Genomic DNA, 20,468 nt, shown 5'->3' with positions numbered 1-20,468 from the left:
TATATATATATTGGGTTTTTAAAAGCAATTGTGAATTGGGCTCAATTCCATCTTGTCACAAATTAGTCCAATCTTCATACATTTAGCCTAAACTTTTGTAAACTACATATACATATAAATTTTTTTTTTTTAAATATGGGGCCCCAAGAAATTGGGGGCCCTGTGCCGTTGCACGGGTTAAACATGCTCAGATACGGCCCTGCATACTACCAAGGTAAAGTAAACATAAACTAATTTTAAAAAAATGTTAATAATGTAGACATCTTTTTTATGAAGTCTTGGAAAATGCATTATTAGGAAACTTAAACTATAACAACTACTATAATGATGCAGTCTTTATTCAAATTTCAGTATAGTCTGAGTATTAACACAATGATTTGGAAAGTTGAGGTACATTTAGGAATTACATTATAAAAGCTGATTCACTTAAAGGTGAAATTGTCTCACATTGCCTCCTTAATCCTTTCAGTTCAATTGACCTCTCAAGCATCGCAATTGCACTCTATAGCACTGAGTTGTGTAAGAGACTTAGAGCTCTTCTTGCTACATGCCCTCCATAAAGTCCCATGCCACATGTAAATGAACTTTTGATATATTTCGTATTGTTTCTAATGATGTAAAACTTTACAATGCTATAGTTATTGGATTTAAATTTTTTAATAGAGTTTTTCCCCATAATGGTCCATCGACTATTGCTCATTCTCAATTTTGCATTTCGACTTTCAATTGCACCAAATGTGGTCCCTCAACTTTCAAAAACTCACCCAATTAAGTCCTCCGTTACATATTCCGTCTAATCAGTGTTAAAATGGAGGGCATTTTCGTCTATTTACCTATTGTTAGCCTAATAAACATTGAGAAATAATCGAGAGACCATTTTGGAAAAACTCTTTTATTTCTTTCATTATTGTTTATTTACATTTTTTTTAGACTATCAAATTAGAATTTCTATACATTTTTTTCTTACAAATATAAATAGTTAAAATCGCACAATCCAACCTCAAAATTTTAAACTTTCTCTACAAACTTTTTCCCTCTGTCTAAACATACAACCTCAATGTAAGCATAATTTATTTTGTGCCAATAATATTATACCTTAAGTATAAACATATGCATATAGATTATCATAAAAATTAAACGGAAGAAGGTGATGAGAATTACCATAAATATTTATTAGGCAATAATATTAATAATAATTATTAATTATCATTGTTGCAAAAATTCCGCTTAGACACCGATTAAAATAATTCTTAGTCACGTCCGTAGTACTAAAAATATTAGTTTGGATTTTTTTATAAATAAGATATAATATTATTAAACCCAAATAATTAAAAATAATTTGCACACAGTACAAAATATTTTATAATTGACTTAAAAATTAACTATTAATTTTATTGTTGAATACAAATTGACAATTATTAAACATTGTTTATAGTAATTATTGTGTCTCGTGTAATATACTAAAATTATTAGGTAGGATGTTTATAATTAAGGTATAATTTAATTAAATCAAAATTATTAAAAATAATGTGTCCACAATACAAAATAAATTATACTTGCCTTAATAATTAAGTATTAATAAAAAATAAGAATATGAAAACATATAAAAGGTGCCATACAATATCTTAAATAATTCAAATTAATATAAAATTTAATAATTACTTCGAAATTAAATACATGAAATATTGCAGAAAACATTGACGAGACTTTACTTTTCTGCTCAGCTGAGAAGTTTACTGGAAAAAACTTTCCTTTTGGTCCAACATTTTCCCTACATTTTGCACTCTCTGGGTGTCTAAGCTCAAAAAATAATATTATTATTTTCAATGATAAAAATAATATTTAATGTGATACATATAGTGATTGATTGTCTATGAACATAAAAAGATAAAAATAAAAAGTATATGAGTATTTATGAATTTTATGGAACTTATTGTAAAACTTGATAGGAATAGTTTGTATGTTTAGATAGAGGGAAAAAGTCTGTAAAGAAATTAAAAAGTTTTGAGGTTGTGCAATTTTAACTATTTATATTTGTGAGAAAAATCTACAAAAATTCATTTGATAGTCTTAAAAAATGAACATAAACAAAAATAAAATAAATAAAAGAGTTTTTCTCAAAATGGTCCCTCAACTATTTCTCAATGTTTATTAAGCTAACAATAGGTAAATAGACGAAACTTCCCTCCATTTTAACATTGATTAGACGAAATATGTAATGGAGGACTGAATTAGGTGAGTTTTTGAAAGTCGAGGGACCACAATTGAAAGTCGAAATGCAAAATTGAGAATGAGCAATAGTTGAGGGACCATTTTGGGAAAAAACTTTTTTTAATATAATATATTTTACAATTATGTTATTAAAGTACTATATTATAAGTTTAATACAGGTATGTAATATAATATTAATTAGTAGATAGATTTTTTTTAATTTTAAAAATTTAGTAGATAAAAATCGTAGGAAATCCATAGCTAAATACCTAATAACAATAAAGAATAATGACAAAATAGCGACGAGAATATCCGTTGTTAACATTAGTGATGGATATTTTCGTCTCTAATGTGTAGCTAAATTGTATCCAATGCAAATAATAGAAACAAATTTGCATGTAGCGACGGACATTAGCTACGAAAATTTTTGACGCTATATATATTGACGAAAAATTCTGTCGCAATTCCCTTACAAATTTCGTCACAGATCGAAGTGGTAGGAAACTAGCGACGGAGTTTATGTTGGTTTAGCGACGAAGTTTCTATCACTACATTTAGCGACGGAATTTCCGTCACTACTAGTACAAAAAAAGCCATACGCTACACCTGTAAAAGTGTTTTCACTACACCTCTACAGGTGTAGCCTATGGCACTGCCGCTAAAAGGGTAGGCTTTCCACGGCACCCGTTACAGGTGCCGCGGAAAGCATATAATTTTCTTTTTTTTTTTAATTAATTACTTTCCGCGGCACCAGTAATGGAGCAAGTGCCGCGGAAAGTATTAATATAATATTATATTATTGACTTTGCACGGCACCTGCTCCGCTACAGGTGCCGCGGAAAATATTTTTATAAAAAAAATTAATATGACTTTCCGCTACACCCGCTGTATATTTTTAAAAAAATAATATGACTTTCCGCTACACCTGCTCTAGCGGGTGTAGCGGAAAGAATTTTTTAAAAAAATTATATTATATATATATATATATATATATATTTTTTTTTTCTTTCATAATAAGAACCAGCTTGAAGCTTAAAAACAATCAAGCAGTCTAAATAAAATATTAGATAACTCAAAGATGGGAAAAGTATGCCAACAAGATCCAGAATCATGAATGAACAATGCTACCTTTGACTCAGTAATCTCCCCAAAGCTAGAATGCTCCTTTGCAACAGAATACAAAAATCTCAATAAAAAGAAAAGCCATATAGTATACAATAATCTCAAGTAAGGATATAGCCTCCATTTGAAGTTTGTTCATAAAAAATGGACTGCTTCATACTAGAACCCATCTGGAATATATAATAATAATAATAATAATCCAACAACAAGCTAATTAAGTTCCAGAAATTAAAATGACAGAATGAAGCTAAGTGCCTGTGTATGTTCATCTTCAATTATGTCCCAGCTTCATTAAATTAAAGACACAGCATGCATGCATGCATCAAACTAACACATTCCGGCCAGCTGGAAAATTAAATTAAAGATCGAGTATTACCCGATTTTAACTTCAACAATAACTAGCCTGAAAAAATGTTTAAAAAATAAAAATAAATAAACCACCAAAAGAATAAAGCATGTGAGTATCACAAATGATTACCACTGCAAAACACAAATGACTAGTTATAACTAAAGGCAGGAAGGCAGAATGTGCTCAAACACGTTCAGCAATGTACCTCACAATCATGTATGGTACACATGAAGAAATTGGCTCTATCTGTGATGTAAATTGATCCCACTGCGAGATGTATCCATTGGCATAACAGATATCTCCAATGTGAAAGACTATATCAATGTTTTTTAGATCATCTATCAGCTGCTTAGTGGTATTAAGGGAACCGGGTTGAAGTTGTTATACTCACTGGAGCCATCAGCTTCATCCTGCGGGTTGACAAGTGGAATCACATTATTGTAACATCTATATGATTATGTAGATATATGACCATCACAAGTCCAAAACAAAGACCTCACACCTCTAGAATTTGGAGAAAGCATAGAACAGTTACTAAAGAGAACTCTTGATAGTAGCCCCATTCTAGACTTCTAGTATAAGCTTATGACATGGATTATGATTAGTCAATAATCATGGGGCGTGAATAATCCATAATCAACTCCATAACCCGGATTTTTGGCTTACATAAGCTACAAAACTGTTAACAAATCCATAATGTATTATCTTTGCCAAATATGTAAAATGTACATTCTATCTATAATCCCAATAATCATATAAGAAATCTGTACCAGATACTAACAATGTATACTTGGTTAAAAGCATATACTAATTTAGTTATTTGGATGAGATTTAACGAAGCATTGCTATAAGGTAGATAAGGGCAGAACTTCAAGTGAATCACAAATTTGAAACGCACAGATACACATCTTTTTCTAGTTTTGTTACATATATTCCAAACCTTTCCCATATCGCCAAAAACGATTACACGTTCAACAGAGTTTTGACCAGGGTAAGGAGAAGACTTGAATTGGTAACTCTGACTCCAGATATATGTGCCATTAAGCAACTTACGCCCCAAGTTGTAGGTATACCTGTAAAATGACATGGAGCACGAGCTAAGTATCTGTACTAAAAAGTGAACACAAAATATTACAATGCTAAAACTCATATAGGGAAAAAGTGAAAATATTGGATTGTTCTGTTATTAATTATTTGCCTGTAATGAACAAAACACAGAAAACAACTGCTGTTTTAATTTGAGGTTGAATTATTAAAGGGAGGAATATTTCTGAAGCATCATCATCAATTTTATAAAAAAATTCACTTCCTATTATGGAATCCTTCTACAGCAATGGAAGAAACAATAAAACCTACAATGAGTTGGGCCATAACTCCTTGAGGATGAGGAAACCCGTGTGAATGAATCCAGGTATTCTAGTAGTATTTGTTTATCACAAATCTGCATTCTAGTAGTATTTGTTTATCAGGTCAAACTAGGTGGTATTATTTAATAAAAATCACATGTATCATTGAAAAAAATATCAACCATACCTCAAATCTCATCTGGTTTAATCAACCATTGGCATTTATCAGAATATAGCCATTCGTCTTTCCATCTAGCCCTGCCAAGAAAAAACAAAAAAAAAAAAAAGAAAAAGAAATTAAGGAAACAGATACCAAACTATTTTACAGATCAAGAATGAATTAATAATAGCTTAGGAGCTCACTTTTGTGAATTAAGGAAACAGATACCAAACTACATTTTAGCTTCAAGATTGGATCAAGCCAATAAGAATCTGATAAGTGCAAAAAATAGTCAAGTTTCCGGTCATTTCTGGACAACATTATACAGTTTCATCACCCAATTATGATCATCCTTCGTGAAGATGTAGAACTCATAATTCCTTAAGTATAATACTCTTTTCTTAGGATTGTTCCTTTACAATATTGCTTGTTTAATTTTACTTTGTTGTTCTTGAATGTTCATTATGTTTGAGTAGAATAGCTTGGGGTGTGTGTGCCCATGTTAGACATTGGATTGATGCTTGAATTTTGCCTTATGATTATGAAGATTGTGGAGTAGGTTTGTAATCTTGTGTGGGTGATGTTCCTCATGCTTTGCTTCTATTTCGGTCGGAATAGTAAGTGAACTAGGTGAAAGTGAGTATGTGCGCGATAGCGGCCTCTCACGAGTCCAACTCATCTACATCACTGCCCTTAGTTCGAAAGGACAAGGTCCGGAAGGAGTGGTAGGCAAGGTGTTCGATAAAATGCCTCAACCGAATGAGGATTGAGAGTTTGAGTGTGACGCCACTCGGTATAAATACCGTGACTCCCTAATTCAATCTCGAAACTCGTTTTCAAATCCCCTTAGGACGATTAATCGATTTGTTTAACTGTGGTATACACTCCCTTCATTTCCTTTTGAATTGTTTAGTTTACTCTTGTTCCTACAACCCCCAACTTATTTATCAAAACAACCCTTAGTAATACTTGCAACTCTTACCTCTTAACACATTCAATGTCAACACCAATTCGCTCCAATTTGTCATCCTTGAGAGACACGACACTCGGAGAGTCTTGACACTTCGTTTTAACACTTTCCATTCCACATTCACTCACACTAAAACTCACAGCATCAGAATCTCATCCAATTTTAACTAACACAAGATAAGCAATTAGGTAGAAGGCATAAGCAAAACGATGGTAGCACAGAACTTTATATGCAAGAAGCAGAACTCAACCTTTCATCTAATTAACCTCAAAAATTGAAGTTTCAGTTTACATTGCAGATAAGCAAATAACAAGCTTTGATGGGGTAACTCACAAGAACCAACCAATGCCACAACCACAGCAAGGGAGGCAGCGCTGTCTCACTGGTGTTCCCTCCACAACCGCATAGCCTAGAGTTCATCAAAATCTCCCTGGAATAAATGACAAATCAAGACCAGTAAAAACCAAAAAACTTGAAGCATCAATTGTTTTGCCTCTAAAAACAACAATTTTTTAGTAAGCATAATTCACTTCATATTGCAGCATATTTATGCATTTCTTACACAATTTTTTACAGAATTCACTTTTGGTTTCACAAACAAAAAAGCTTGATACCCATATCTACAAGTCAATATACTATATCTATGTAAGAAAAATAATTTTAATGCACCATTAGTAAAGACGAATACAAATCACAATTCAGGACCACACTGTCACTCTTATATTATTGACCATTAAAATTCAAAATAAAATTAAATATAAAAATAAAAATAAAAATAAAAAGAAAGAAAAACGAACCTGCGTGCTAGCGGCGGTGGACGGCGGGGGCGCAGAGGCAGTGGCAGCGTCGGCGGCGGTGGAGACGGGGCGTCGTCTGAGTGAGAGGGGGAAGATGTTGTCGTGAGAGAAGGGAGGTGGTGGTAGCGCAGTGTCGACGGTGGCGTCAGATCGGCAGAAACGACGAAGTAATCAGCGGCGGTTGGGGCGGTGGAGGCGGTTCGCGGCGGTGCTAGATCGAGAGTGAGATAGAGGAACTAGATCTGAGAGAGTGAGAATGCACATCTAAGTATGGTCGGCAGAAGCAATGGCGTCAGCAGGCAGCAATGGTGCAGGTACTGAAGAAGATGAAGAAGCTAATGAAGATAATGGCAGCGGCAGCTACAACGGCAGAGGAGCGTTGGCGGCGGCGGTAGCAGCTTCAATGGCGGATGGAGATGGCGTAAATGGCACATGAGCTCTCAGATCTGCCATTTACGCGTATAGTATCTGGGGAAAATGAGTTCTTAAGAAACAAAGAAAATGACCTTTGCAAAAAAAAAAAAGAAAATGACAGACTTTTCGCGGCACCCATAGGAGCGGGTGCCGCGAAAGGTAAAATATTATTTTAATAATTACTTTTTTTCGCGACACCCGCTTGTTGTAGGTGCCGCGGAAAGTTAGCTATAATTTTAATATTTTACTTTTTGCAGCACCCGACCTCAGTGGGTGCTGCGAAAAGTAGTGTCTTTTTTTAATATTTGGGAATGCACTACACCTTTTTTTAATAAGAGTAGTGTAAAGTTATACTTATATGGTTCATTTTGTAAAGTTAACTACATTCAACGACGGAATTTTTCGTCGTTATTTTCTCACAAATTTCGTCATCAAATCGTCGTCGAGAGAAAATAACGACGGATTGTGTCGCTATGCTCTAGCTACGAGCATTTTAGCGACAGGCTAATTCCGTCGCTAATCCCTTTAGCGACGGAATTCGTCCGTTGCTATTTACACCTTTTTTTGTTGTGTCGACTTCTTCTCCTTTGTTTGCTTCTCTCACCAAGTTCACATGCTTCTCGTTTAAGCCTCAAAAACCTATTAAACCATACTAAAGTGCGTCAAGAATAGAGCTTTGCAATTGATTAACACATTAGAGCATAAAACATCAAAGATTAGCCGCAAAAAGATATCAAACAAGCACAATTGTACCCCTTAATTAGACCTTTTTCCTAGGTATCTTTGGCACTTATCACAACCCTTCTTCAATCATCAAGGACCCTTTGATATGAACCTAGTGCAAGGTTCAAATAAATATGGAGTATTGTCCCAAGATAGTTCCCAAGGTAAGGAAAGAGATGGATCGAAATACCTTAGACCTCACGAGAAACCCTTAGTCCCGAATCTTCAAAGACTTAGAAGAATCCCATTGTAGCTTCAAGTACCTCGATGATGCAATCTTCAATCAACTAGAGTCAGATCTAATTTCCTTCGATTCAACAATGAGTCCACGAACCTAAATCTAAATTTGAAGAAGGGAAGATTGATTCAAGTCCACGAATCAATTTGCTAGTCGAGTCCACGACTAGCCACTAATTGAGTCCACAATCAGCCATAAGGTTTCTTACACAAGTGTAAATAAAAACTTAAGAATTTTATTGAATGAAAGCATGATTAAAACTACTATGGATGTGCCCTATTTATAGGTGTAGGGGTAGCATTTTAACCCTAAATACAATGGGAAAAAGAATCCTAAACCTAATCTAGAACGCAAGTAAATATAGTCCTATTTAGAATGAGATTTTAAGCAATCTTTTCTAAATACAAACTAGTGTTTTCTCTTTAATGCCAAACAATTTAAAATAATGATGACAAAAAATAATATGGCTGATTTGGGCCTAATTTAATTCCCAAAATCAGCACTTAAACAATTATAAAAAGTCTTGAGTTCTTCTTCCTCTTTTGCAATTGGGCTTGACTTGGATTTCCACCATCCTTGAACATAACCAATGAAGAGTTGCCTTAATTGTTTGGACTTGGGCCATGTGATTGGCCAAATTGGTACTCTTAATGGATCTTCATTTTGTTGGGCCGCATCATCCTCCCCTTCTTGAAAATGATTCGACCTCAAATCTTATAAGCATTGTTTTTTATCCGTGATATCACTTGAAATGGGTCACTATAATACTTTCCTCTATCAAACGGAATTCTTCTTTGGCTTTCTTGTTTCTTCCCCCAGTGATGCTTTAAGGATGTAATTATGGGCCTTGTGATGAGCACACTATGGAATCTTATTGGATTCCATGTGTGTTGGTTCCTATTATTCTCCCTTTCTTGAAAAGGATTCGTCCTCGAATCTAAATCTTCAAAGAAAGACAAATTAGCAAGTTCACTTTATGCTTTATCACACTCATGCAACTTCTTCTTGGGATGCTTAACATCAGTTGCTCCAATTAACTTTATCCTACAATCAAAAAGTGAAACAACTAAGTCTAACAGCACACCACAAAATGTAACAACATGAGAATTATTAAATTTAGCCATTTTTTCTAAAATTGACAAGCACAAAATCTTTCCTCCTAGAGCTTAAGGTTAAAACAAACACAAAATCCATGGAAATGTCAAGTTATGATTTAGATGTAGTATGGTGGTAAGTAGCACAATTATGAATATAAGATTCTATATCTTTTTTCTTCTTTGGCCAATGAAAAAATCCATGAAAAACATCATCACTCTTTGGAATACCAAATTGTCCCTTATGTGAATCAACAATTAAACCAGTGCCCAAAACAAAGCAAAAAGTGTCAATCCCATTGACATAGAACCAAAACCCCTTGTGTAAGTAGTATTTGCCATAAAAAGTTTTCAAATGTGCCTTATAACTTCCCAGTGATTCCTTATCTCTATCAAATAAAGTTTTAGTAAAATCAAAGTTAAGGAATCTCGGATGTGTGGAAGCAAACAAATTTTTAACACATCTAGCAAGTAGGTCATTAATAGAAACATGGAAAACAAATCTAGAGAATTTTAATCCATGCTTTTTAAATAAAAGTGAGTAGATAGTGACGCCCCTTCTTTTCTCTTGCTTACTATCATTTTTTTTGTTACCAAGAGAGGCTGTACTTTGACACCTTGGGCTGGTCCTTTCAAATGTGTCACTGATTGTGGTCCCTTTGTTTGGCTAGAAATTGAGTTAGAGGATTGGAGTGGCGACTGCAATTCCAAACATGGAGGTTCCACTTTGCTCTCTTTGATTTATTATTTCTTTGAGGTTGGTTTGAGAGCTTGCGTCAACCTTAATTGAATTTCTTCTACTTGTTTAGGAGAAAAAATAGGCAAGACATATCTAACTCCATTCATGTGAAACACATAAGTGTTCCTCATTCCATTATAACTTATTTTTTGTCCAATTTCCATGGTCTACCTAAAAAGATATGAGCAACCTTTATTGGGGTAATATCACACAAAATTTAATCAAAGTAATTGTTAATAGATAAAGGAATAAGAGCCTTCTTAGTTACTCTAACATCTCTTGCATCTGTTAACCATTGCAATCGATAAGGGATTTGGGTGACTAAGCAAAGCTAACAGAAGAAATTTAACCATAGCTACACTAGCCACACTCGTGCAACTTCCAGAATCTATTACCACAGTACAAGCATTCACTCTGATTAACCCTTTAGCACAAAAATATATTTTCTTTTTGAGACTCATCTTCTTTTAAAGGGTGAACATTTAAATCCTCATTAACAACAAGAGTATGACTAGACTCACTATCAGTATATTCAAACTCAACATCTAAAGATAGGAATGGTTCCCCTTCAACATGTTCATTGGGGGTTTGAAAATGGTCACATACCTCATCCTCAGACTTATATTCAAGAGAATGAGCAAATTTTTCAGATTGTTTTGTTATCTTACCTACCCTCTTGTTAGGGCAATCATGAGCCATGTGGTCTCTCTCATTACATCTATAACAAATCAATTCTCTATTACGCTAAGGCCTCACTACCTCACTTACCTTTTCTTTACTTTTGTCTCGTGAATCATCTCTTGGAGGGGGATGTTCATCACACCTTTGAGGGGTGGAACGAGTGTTGTTCCATCTTAATGCACCATTGTTGGACTTGTATATTTTCATCTCTTTGATTTTTGCTTCAAATTAACATGCAGCATACACGACATCATAAAGGTTGTCATATCTTTGAATACTCATTCCACATCAAATTTCTAAGTTTAGTCCATGTAAGAAATGAGCAACAGTTCTTGCCTCTTCTTCGTGTATGTCTCCCTATTTAAGCAAAATATTTATAGTTTGGTGGTACTTATCTACTGACATTGTTCATTGCATGGTTCCCTGCAATTTTCTTTCAAGATCATAGAAAAAAGATTTAGAATGAAAGTTTGGGCACATATCTTCCCTCCCTTGAACCCAAGGTTCATAGGGAATAAAATTAGCAACTCTCTCTCTATTTCTTTTTTGCCACCAATATACTGCATACCCCTTAAAAGATGTAGCAACTAGCCTAACTTTTCTAAGATAAGAATAGTGCTTTAAATCAAAAAGTGTTTTAACAGCATTCTCCCATTCTATATACTCAATAGGTCTTTTGTAGCACCTCGTAATTTCGTTCAAGCCTTGAGACCGGTAATTATTTCTACCGGGTAATTTATTTGATTTAATTGGGCTTCATTCTTCTAATAGATATATACTCCGTATATATATATATATATTTCTTATTCCGGAATTAATTATTTATTCTAAGGCCCAATTCTTGATTTAATTCCTATAAGGGATTTCTTTAAATTAGATCCTTATATTTCTTATAAATAGAATATTTTGTAATGGCCCAATTTATTTATTCTTGAAGGATCAATTTCCTACTTACTAGTATGGTAATAAATAATGTAAGACCCAATCTTTATAAGGGCCCATTATTAATCTACTTACCCTAATATAATACATACACTATGTATGTAATGATTTCTCCTATCCATATAAAAGGACTTGTATTAACCCTTCCTACTCTTTTTCATTTCCCTGCAAACATTTCTCCCTACCCTATCACTCCTAAAAACCCTACAATATACATTATCCTCTATCCTTCAAAATCCAAGACCAAGATTGCTCCTTTAGGATTTCTAAGGCTTGGGTAAGTGTTTATCTTTAGGAATATGCCTTGTATCAGCTTATTTGCATGACCTTTCTATAAGTTCTTATGGTGTTCTTTTGGGATCTTTCTTTGGGAAAAGATGATCAAGTGGGTGGGAGTGGCTTGTGAAGGAGAAGGAGTTTGCTTGGGTTGAAGTGTGCTTCAAGAGGTAACCATCATGTCTCACTAAAACCTATTTTACACTCTTGATCTATATGCATATGATTTGGTGTTGGAATCCTGTAATTTATTGGGTTATAGCCTTGTTGATGGTCTGTGAACCTTGATTTGTGGATTGTTGGACTTGTGTTCATCATCCTTTGTATCTAGATGTGTATGAGTAATTTCTTGTTATGGATTCCATGATTTATTGGCTTCTGAGATGTGTAATCTGAGTATTATTCTGAGCATGATTTGTATTCTGGACTGAGTTTGGTGTATTTCTGCTTCGGGTCTGTAATCTGTGTTGGGTTGCACTTGCGGTGCACTTGGACGGTATAATGTGTCTCGTCCAAGCGTTCCGTGCGTGTCTGTGGAGTGTGGAGTAGCGGAAGGGTGAGTTCCGCTGGGAGGATTCGCTAGTTCACACGGAAGGGTATGGTGGAAGGCGGTGTTCCGCCGAGTGGTTCCGTGAGAAGGGGACGTGGGAGTGTGGCGGTGCATTCTGCTCCGTTGGCACGTTCCGCAAGAGTACTCCTGGTTCTGTTCTAGTGAGTCTTTTTGGGGTTTGTTAGCTCTGTTGTTTCCCTTTTTATTATGGATTGTGTACTGAGCATCTTGTTGAGTATTCCACCTTGATCTTTGAGTATTTATTCATGAGCTTTGGACATTATCTTGATCTCTTGAGTTAGTACCATTGGTTCATTCTTTGATTCCTATCCTAAGTATGCTCTGTGTTCGTTTTGTGAGATGAACACTATTGGTTGGTGATTTGTGTGAATGAATCTGAGTTGGTATGTGGGGATCTTGAGTTCTTACGAGCATTTCTTCTCTTGTTGAATCCTTGGTAACCTTTGGGGTTTAGTTTGTGGTATTATGGTCTTTTTGAGGTTGGAATTAGGAGGGTATTGTATGCCTTCTTATTTGGGTCCGTGTGCCTCTGTAATTGGGAGTTGGGTACCTCTGTGATATGGGCTCCTATGCCTCTGTGATATGGGCTTGTGTGCCTCCGTGATATGGGCTTGTACGCCTCTGTAATTGGGCTTATTGCCTCCGTGTTGTGATATGGATGTGTTGGTTGGTTTTATGGTTGTTATTGTGATTTGGGGATGGTGGTTGGTGCTTATCTTTAGTATGATGGTAGGAATGGTTTCCTGGTGATCTTTTGATAGAGGTTGTACCTTAGTTGGTGTTTGTTATTCCTTGATATGTCAGTTTGGTTGGTTTCCTTGTGTTCATTCTGTTGGTATTGTGATTCAATTGGTATCTCGTGTATAGACTTGATGTTTATGCATTTGCATTGGATGTTGGTTTGACTTGGAGAGTCCTTGGTTTATGGCTTATTCAGCGTATTGTTGTTGAGTCTCTGATTTAAACAAAGAACAGTTTGTTGGGGTGTATATTCTATATGGGTGTGTAAACCTATTTACAAACTTACTATATATGTATGTTCTCACGAATGTGAGTGGTGGTTGCTTAGCAGTCTTTTGCTAATGGTTTCTTACATGTTTTCCAGGTATGGAGTAAGTCTAAGCGAGAGCGCGTTAGAGCTTTATCGTTATGAGGCCTGCTTAGACTAGTTTATGTTTGTTTAGACTTGGGTTTTTGGGCCTGTGTGCCTATGTTGGATTATATACCTTTGACTAGATTGTTGTTATGATGTTTTGAGAATTTATGGTTTATTCAGTTTTTGGTTTTGGATAGCATGTGCATCTAGGCTGTATTTTACCTAGATGTGGCATGATACTCCTTAAGTTATAAATCGCTTCCGCTATGTTGTGTTTGGTAGTTGAGATAGACAGCTTTTATGTTTAAAGTTTAGCTATCTCAGCTTGTGAAAAGTTGGGGTGTCACATCTTTTCTCACCAGAGAAGTCAGGAACCTAGAGAACCAAATTCGTAATGATTATGAGATAAACCAATGCTCTGAATACCAAATTGATATGAACCTAGTCCAAGGTTCAAATAAAGATGGAGTATTGTCCCAAGATAGCTCCCAAGGTAAGGATAAATATGGATCAAAATACCTTAGACCTCACGAGAAACCCTTAGTCCCGAATCCTCAAAGACTTAGAAGAATCCCATTGTAGCTTCAAGTACCTCGATGATGCAATCTTCAATCAACTAGAGTCGGATCTAGTTTCCTTCGATTCAAGAACGAGTCCACGAACCTAAATCTAAAGTTGAAGAAAGTAAGATTAATTCAAGTTCACGAATTAATTTGCTAGTCGAGTCCATGACTAGCCACTAATTGAGTCCACTATTAGCCATAAGATTTCTTACACTAAGTGTAAATAGAAACTTAAGAATTTTATTGAATGAAAGTCTGATTAAAACTACTATGGATGTGCCCTATTTATAGGTGTAGGGGTAGCATTGTAACCCTAAATACAATGGGAAAAGAATCCTAAACCTAATCTAGAATGCAAGTAAATATATCTCATTTAGAATGAGATTTAAGCAATCCTTTCTAAATACAAACTAGTGTTTTTTCTTTCATGCCAAACAATTTAAAATAATGATGACAAAAAATAATAGGGCTTAAACAATTATATAAAGCCATGAGTTCTTTTTCATCTTTTGCAATTGGGCTTGACTTGGATTTCCACCATCCTTGAACATAACCAATGAAGAGTTGCCTTAATTGTTTAGACTTGGGCCTTGTGATTGGCCCAATTGGTACTCTTAATGGATCTTCATTATGTTGGGCCGCATCACCCTTCATTACATGTCTCCACCATCAAAGGATGGTAGGTGGAAGTGTTGATTGAATTGGACTTGAAGGTCCTCTATTGCTTGGTCATGCCTCCGAATCTCTTCTCTTTGGCTCCTCAGTTCTGCTATGTGCTCAAGATGTAGTTGATATTGAAAGATTGCATTGACCCCCAATCATAAACGGTAGCAAAGTGAGAAGGAATTTTAGGCATGCTTGGAGTAGGTGATGTAGGTGGGGCATCTTCTTCACCTTCCTCAACTGGGGTGAACTTTGCCCGATTGAGTTCGGCTAAGATGATGGATGAAATTGAAGCAATTCTCCCTCTCTCCTCATTTTCCTTCCAAACCAAGGCCTTGACAAAGCTAGAGAGAAAATGCCCAATACAGATGTTGGTGGTGTTGCCTTGACTTTGGGTGGTCAACCACCTCTTGCACACCACGCCCATGTTCAAGGTCTTTCCCATCTCCATACTCCATAAACGAAAGAGGTCATTCATGTAAACCTTGTGCAAATTAGAGATTCTCCCCATGAAGTTCACCGCCAACACATATTGGATTGCCTTCAAATCATTCCTTGCAATGTATTTAGCATTGGTCTTTGCTGCGTCCCAAACCACCACACTGTTGCATAACTTGTTCCAACACGTCGTGACCTCCTTATCGGAATAAAAATCGATCTGGTAAACCAAGTATCCCGAGCCTCTTTGCTCTCCTTCGGTGTGAAGTCCCAAAACAACTCTGAACTCATTCACTAAGATTTTATACTCCTTGTTGAAAAGGGTGAATGAGATAGATGGCTTGCTATGGTATCTCTGTAACACCCCTCAAATTCTAAAGCCATAAATAATGAAATAAATGAGGAAATAAAGAAAATAAAGTTCAAATACTGAGTTAGTCAAAATGCGGAAGCTGAAAACCACACTAGTCACGCCACACTTAGGTCAAAACTATAACCCAAATGCTAAGGCGGAAACTAAGTTCTTAAATCCACAAATAACACAATCCAAAGAAACTAACATAATCCAGGGGTTATTACAACCAACGTGTCCACAACATAAGGTCCAAACCATAAGTCTATAAAAGGAAATCTCCTACTATCTAGAGTAAGAGTAGGGCTACACATCAAAATTAGACTGCGTTCTCAAGAGATACCTCTACTCCATACCTGAAAACATAGTTAAAACGTTAGCGAATAATGCTAAGTAAAATCCCATTCCAACATGTAAAACTATATACATATACTTTGATATCCCAAAAATAGGTTTTGCAACTATTATACATATACATCATCTAACCAATGCTATATGAAGTTTTCAAAGGACTTATACCCAACAAGAATAATAGATTCAAGAACAGGGACTCACATTCATAGGATACTTTGAAACAAACTCACTTCAAAGGAATAGATGACCATAATACCCAATTCAACTCAGAATGAGAAAGACAGTAGTACAAAGGGAGATATCAATGATACTAAATGATGAATGCCAAATATGTCTTATTCTATTTGGTGTTTGAATGGTCCTTTGTGCCTAAATTGAGTACTTTTGGTGTGGATTTGTGCTTAATTGATATATTCCATTGTGAACACTAACATTAGAACACTTGAAAGACACTTTAGTGTTTTGAAGGTTTTTGCAATGTTGCAAAAATCGCACCTAGGCGCTAAGCGGCCGGTCGGTGGGTGCGTCGAGGAAGGCCGAAATCGGCCTCCTCCGCAACCGGCGGCCTAGTCAGCTGCCCCGTCTCAGCCCCCCCCCCCCCTTTTTTCGCTGGAGAGAGGAAACTAGAAAGCTAGTCGCCGGACAGAGCTATAAACAAGGGAGAAGAAGAAGATAGATGGCTAGAGAGGTCTGCAACGAGAAGAAGATTATGTCGTAGCTTTCGCTTCCGATGCCAGTGATAGAGGTTGAGATTTTAGATCTATGAGTTGGATTGTTGGAGACGCGAGGTTGGCACAATGGTTAGATTAGCGGTCGACAAGGTTGGAGCTTGGAGGTCGCCCGCCTGGAGGTTGTACTCTGTGTCTAAAGGTCAACGGCGATGGAGGCGAGAGTTGGACTGGCGGTCGGTGAGTCTATAGGTTCTTTGTAGCGTAGTCTGTGTCTCTGTCTCTCTGTAGGGTAGACGCATAGTCTGTAGGCTGATTTCAATATTTGATATTTCTTGGATTTGGAGAGTTGGAGGTGCTTTGTTAATATATATTAAAAAAAAATAAATCGGGCGCCTAGGCGCATTCGGCTCCTAGCGTTTTTTTAAACATTGGGTTTTTTATTTAGCTAAAAGGAGGGCATATGGGCTTGAATTGGAGTATCCTAGGAAGCATGTAATGGAGAAGTGCTGCAGAAACCCCGTCACAATCGTGACGGGGTCATGACGGAGAACCAGAACCGTGCAAAGGAGGGCAAATGGGCTTGAAATTTATTTTTTTTGTTTTGAATAAAGGCATTTTAGACTCCTAATTCTAAATTAAAGAAACCATATGTATTAGTTTTTTGTTGTAGCTATAAGTATATTGAACAATTATATTACTGACCAAAGTCAATATTGCAATGTGAGCAACTAATAAATGTTCATTTTTAATATACAGAAAGTTTACTTTTAATGTATTAAAGGTTTGCCAAAGATCTTGTGGTCTAGTGGCACCTGGTTTACACTCCTACATGGAAGGGAGTGGGTTTGACCCTCAGTAGAGGTGACTGTTGACTCGTAACAGAGTCAGTAGTACTCAGAAAAAAATGTATTGAAGGTTTATTTTAAATAGTCTACTTAAAAATGCACTTTAATTTTAGTACACTAAGAATGAGCATTCAAATAGTCTACTTAATAACTTAAATAGTTTTCAGAAAAAAAAAAAAAAAAAAAAAAGAAAGAAAGAAAGAAAGAAAGAAATGAGCATTCAAACAATAAACATAAGTATACTAAAAAAATGAAGCATCATACTAAAAGTGAACATTTATTCCAATAATCCACCTTGCAATGGTTCACATCGTCAACGGTATAATGTCTGTACACCTACTCCCAAGGTGGATCAAGTTTTAGAGGGTCCGAGTGGGAAACTCTGCAACCACGTACACTTCAAAGATTATGTACCACGAGTTCTATCGAAAAGGTGATGGCAAGAATTTAACTCATGACTTTTTTAAATGAGAATTATGTAATACTCATTTGACGATGGGCAGTTCTATTTATCCTTGACTCTTTATATCTACTATCTACTATACTAATAAGAGCCAAAGAGAGTTAGGCCTAAAATGGATAAAAAAATAGTGGTCAAATTATTTAATTAAATGAATGGTTCAGATTTATATTTTTCCTAATTTATCCTTAATTATATGATTATCCATTAAGTTTTCTGTTAAATATTATCTTCTCCATTAATATTCCGTTAACTTTTAACTTACCCATTAATTTTTATAAGAAATGTCTTAGGTTCGAACCTCGTCCCAATCAAATTTGGCATAATTAAGTTTCTCACTCTATTTTATACTTATTAAATTAAATAAATTAGTAGCTTCAACAAAAAATGATACATATGTATTTCTTTAATTTAGAATTATGTGTCTACAATGCCTTTATTTGAAAAAAAATTATTCATTATCAAAAAAATAAATTAAATAAGAGAAATAATTTCATTAGTTATATTGTCTTTATTTTCTCTCATGCAAAGATTCTTTACATTCAAATTTATCAATTGATATTCATTACATTGTCCATTATCTTATTTTTACAATATCTTGTAATTAAATATCAAAGTTATAACATAAAATAATGTTATATATTTATTTAACAAGTATTTTATTAATTAATAGTTTAATACCATGAAAAAAAATTTAAAAAAAATAGTTTGAAGCTAATTATATTAACTACTTGGGGATTGGTTAACAAAGAGAGTACTCAAATAACCCAACAAATTGAAGCGGGGTCACTCTATTTTACTCTTATTGAATTAAATAAATTAGTAGTTACAACAAAAAATGATACATGTGGATTTCTTTAATTTAGAATTATGTGTCTACAATGCCTTCATTTAAAAAATATTCATTATCAATAGATTAAATAAGAAAAATAATTTCATTAGTTATATTTTCTTTATTTTCTCTAATGCAAAGATTCGGTACATTCAAATTCATCAATTGATATTCATTTACATTGTCCATTATGTTTTTTTAACACTATCTTGTAATTAAATATCAAAGTTATAATACAAAATAATGTTATATATTTATTTACCAAATATTTTATTAATACCATGAAAAAAATAAAAAAGAATAAACTGAAATCAATCATATTAACTACTTGGGAGATTTGTTGACAATGAAAGTACTCAAATAACCTACTACCCAGCAAATTGAAACGAGAAACTACCTTTTAATATCTTTGGAATATATCATATTTAAAATTTTCAAGTTTTTATTTATTTTATCTTTTCCTTAAACCAGAGATTTCTTTATCCACAATAACTCATTCAACAATAATGGTTGAACCAAATGAACCTCGAGCAGAACACCTAAAGAAAAGTCCATAGCTCATGTATCATAATTTCATTGCATGACGTTGTCATCTATGCTACCAACAGTAACCCAATTGCAAATAACACACTACCAACAAAAAAGGAAGAGAACAAATAGTAAAGATGAAGACAATGACACTGTTACTCAAAAAAGAATTAAGAATACTTAAAAAAATTCAAACTAAAAATAGTATTTATTTAGACTATCATTTTTAGACCAAATATTTAGACTATCGATTTTACAAAGTTACAAACATTTATTTTAGTGACAATTATAATGAATTTCCTATATTATCTTGGATTCATATATTTTCAATTATATATTTAAATAAACAAATTCGNTATATATATATATATATATATATATATATATATATATATATATATATATATATATATATATATATATATATATATATATATATATAATCTTGCATTGATATACTTTCAAATATTTATTTAAATATAAATATTGGACATTAACTCATTCGCGCAATGCGCGTGTAAAACTAGTTTTAATATAAGGTCGGCAAAGAGGAATAAATGTTATGGCCTGTTTGGTTGGATGTAGTTTGGGGGAATTGTAATTCATTGAATATAATTGCAATTCAGTGAATTCCCAAACTACAGTGTTTGGTTGGAGGGAATTGCAATTCCCTCCAAATATTGAATTGCAATTCATGGGGTACCCCCCATGAATTGCAATTCGGTGGAGAGGATGGGCAATTTGTTGGTGTAAAGACAATTTTTGCCCTCCTCCCATACCCTTTGTCTTTTTTTTTTTTTTTTAAATTTGAAAGAATTATTATTATTATTCTTATTGTTATTATTATTTTAAAAGAATCATCATTATTATTATTATTATTATTATCATTATTATTTGAATGAATTATTATTATTATTATTATTTTTATTATTATTATTTGAATGAATTATTATTATTATTATTATTATTATTATTACTACTACTACTATTACTACAACATCTACCACAATATAAGGGCATTTTAGTCATTTTG

The 20,468-nt window shown here is 34.3% G+C and overlaps 1 long non-coding RNA gene across 3 annotated transcripts; it reads right to left on the bottom strand.

Annotated features, from left to right (window-relative positions):
• Positions 1–3,322: 3,322 nt before the first annotated feature.
• Positions 3,323–7,400, bottom strand: LOC116001780. Of its 3 annotated transcripts, none has more exons than XR_004094285.1 (8): positions 6,956–7,400; positions 6,492–6,588; positions 6,171–6,324; positions 5,216–5,286; positions 5,039–5,130; positions 4,623–4,755; positions 3,888–4,092; positions 3,323–3,736 (listed from the first exon to the last, which is right to left on the bottom strand). It is a non-coding gene; the product is annotated as an uncharacterized LOC116001780 (long non-coding RNA). The 3 variants fall into 3 exon arrangements; XR_004094284.1 differs by having other exon boundaries at positions 6,171–6,287; XR_004094286.1 differs by having other exon boundaries at positions 5,039–5,123; positions 6,171–6,287.
• Between the last annotated feature and the right edge of the window lie 13,068 nt (positions 7,401–20,468).

Source organism: Ipomoea triloba, chromosome 13 (genome assembly GCF_003576645.1).
Source record: "Ipomoea triloba cultivar NCNSP0323 chromosome 13, ASM357664v1".
Classification (NCBI taxonomy): Eukaryota; Viridiplantae; Streptophyta; class Magnoliopsida; order Solanales; family Convolvulaceae; genus Ipomoea; species Ipomoea triloba.
Note: the sequence above shows the minus strand (reverse complement) of the source record. Positions and strands in the feature narration are given on the sequence as shown.